This window comes from Octopus sinensis, linkage group LG13, assembly GCF_006345805.1.
Source record: "Octopus sinensis linkage group LG13, ASM634580v1, whole genome shotgun sequence".
NCBI lineage: Eukaryota > Metazoa > Mollusca > Cephalopoda > Octopoda > Octopodidae > Octopus > Octopus sinensis.
Window position 1 is genome coordinate 27,860,736 of NC_043009.1, and position 2,500 is coordinate 27,863,235.

Consider the following 2,500-nt stretch of genomic DNA (forward strand, 5'->3'; position numbering starts at 1 on the left):
TAAAAAAAAAATTTTTCTGATATATATATATATATATATATATATATATTTAGTTGCAAGAAACCCATGTCCTGACGGGAGGAATGAAAGTTTGTGTGGTAAGTCATTGTGGTTAGGAAGATTAAAGACTAAAGGCTAAAGATTAATTAATACTAATATCTTAATATTAACGTCCACGTTGAAATGAGCAGGTACATTCTGAGTAATAAAAGAAAGTGAATGAAAAGAATAATAGTTTACTCTGGGGAGGTAACGGTGGCGGTGGCGGCATGTAGGAATGGAGTGAATGTGGGGGAGGGGGTGTAGGGTGGGGTTAGATATGTAAGAATGATTGGCATTTACTACTTTTGGGTGTATTTGACTCTTTGAAGAAATCAGTAAAAAAAGAAAGAAAGAAAGAAAAGATACCGGCTGTGTTGAAGCACAAAGAAAAAGTGAAAAAAAAAGTTGTTTTTGTTAATTTTTTTTGTTCAACTTTTTTTTTATTATTTCCTTTCCTTTTTAGTATTTTTTAAATATTTCCTTTCTGCTTTTTCTTCTTTAGGATTAGAAGTTCTTATAACCAAAGTAGGAACTAATGAAAGCGAAACTAACAAAAAAAAATAATATATATAAAAAAAAACAAGTATATTAAAAAAAAAAGACTAATTTGCACTGAGTTCATTGTTTTGGCTTGGAACAGAAAGTAAGGAAAAAGGCGTACCTTTCTGTAGAGGATCCAAGTTTCTGTGTTGTATTCCATAAAGCCGAAGAAGAATACTTTTGTAAAACTCCAGCATATTTAGCCAACAGTTGTAGCGGAGTAGAGATGGGAAAAGTGAACAACTGGTTGATGTTGTAATTGTTTAAGATGTTGCTGAGGAGGGGTACAGAGTAGCAGTCACATGCTCCAGCAGTCAGGAATAGAGTCAGCTAATCACAGTGGAGCATTCCTCTACCTCTCTAAGGTTTGTCACTTTATTACCTATACGCTGCTTTTCCGTGTGCAAGTGTGCAGCGAGCTGGCTTGCCTGTCTGCCTGCTTGCCTGTCTGCCTGCTCGCCTGCCTGCCTGACTGTTTGTCCATCTGCCTGCCTGCCTGACTGACTGCCTCACTGACTGGCTGACAGCCTGCTCGCTTTAGCTCGTTTTAGCTTTTAGCTCTCACTGTTTAGTCAAGGAACTTCCGCATGGAACGAGGGAGATTCCAAGTTGAGGACAACATCAGAGCTTAACAAGAAGAAGAAGAAGAAGAAGAAAAGGAAGAAGAAGAAGAGGAAGACGCTGGCAGGCAGGTGGAGGTCGGTGTGTAGTTAGATAGTTAGATATAGGAAAGAAAAAATAGTAACAAATAACAGACACTAAAAACTAAATATGACAGTTGGAAAGGAGGTGGAAATTTCTCCTTCCCTCCTCATATATGTTGAGAGAAATATAGAATACGCTACTTTCACTGCTGCTGCTGTTGCTGCTGTTGTTTCTGTTGTTGTTGTGCTGCTGCTGCTGCTGTTGCTGCTGCTGCTGCTGCTGTTGTTTCTGTTGCTGCTGTTCCTGCTGTTCCTTCTGCATTGATATTACTACTGGTGCTGCCTAAATAGCCTCGGAGTACGAACGAGGGTAGGCCTCGTATTAACTGGCAACCCTGTTACTTCACACAGTCAACAGAATTACTGAAACACACACATACACTCATAGCATATACATACACAAACAGATGCATCCACACATATGCATATATAAGCACATACATACACACACACATATATATATATACATACATATATACATATATATATATATATACATATATATATATATATATATATATTTATATATACATAGATATATATGTATGTATATATTGTCAATTAAAGACGACTTGAGAAGAGATGACAACTTTACAGTTTGAAGGATTTGGAAAAAAAGAAAGAGAGAAAAAGAAAAGCCAAAAAGAAAGAAAACATGTAGACACTTAGTGATGTAGTCATGCAGAAATGTATATATATATGTTTGTGTGTGTGTGTGTGTGTATGTGTGTGTGTTTCCACAAATGCACATATGTGTATGTGTATGTACATTAAGTGTCACATATTTTTATATATACTTTACTTTGCGCATGCATACGTTCTTACGGTACACATTGAAGCATAAACACCGCAATATTTACTCTGTTTAGCATGGAATACAAACTGACATTCACACACACACACGTGCACACATACACATACAAACATACACATACACACACACAGAGAAATACATAAACTCACAAGTGTATGCATATTTATGCATTTATACATGTAGATACTTATGTAACTGAACACACAGAAACACACCCACACAAACACACACACACGCACACCAAACACACACACACACACATATATGAATAAATAGATGATAAACAGATGGACAGATTTATATGTATACATGTACAACCATACATATACAAATATACAAGCATTTATTTACATACATATATGTATATGCATGTACGTACGTATGCATGTATGTATGTATG

At 36.0% G+C, this 2,500-nt stretch overlaps 1 protein-coding gene and 1 long non-coding RNA gene across 15 annotated transcripts in view; one reads left to right on the forward strand and one right to left on the reverse strand.

The window, feature by feature from the left end:
• Positions 1–829, reverse strand: part of LOC115218437 (protocadherin-11 X-linked) — a 457,497-nt gene extending 456,668 nt beyond the window's left edge. For 11 of the 13 annotated variants that reach the window (XM_036508279.1, XM_036508273.1, XM_036508278.1 and 8 more), the window contains exon 1: positions 704–829. The gene's annotated coding sequence lies outside the window, so the exon portion shown is untranslated. The remainder of the gene's footprint in view (positions 1–703) is intronic. The other 2 variants (XM_036508272.1, XM_036508270.1) reach the window with 2 other exon arrangements.
• Positions 830–880: 51 nt separating this feature from the next.
• The window catches only part of LOC118765782, a 94,070-nt gene continuing 92,450 nt past the window's right edge, over positions 881–2,500 (forward strand). The window contains exon 1 of one of the 2 annotated variants that reach the window (XR_005001659.1): positions 881–947. This is a non-coding gene — a long non-coding RNA (uncharacterized LOC118765782). The remainder of the gene's footprint in view (positions 948–2,500) is intronic. The other variant, XR_005001660.1, reaches the window with a different exon arrangement.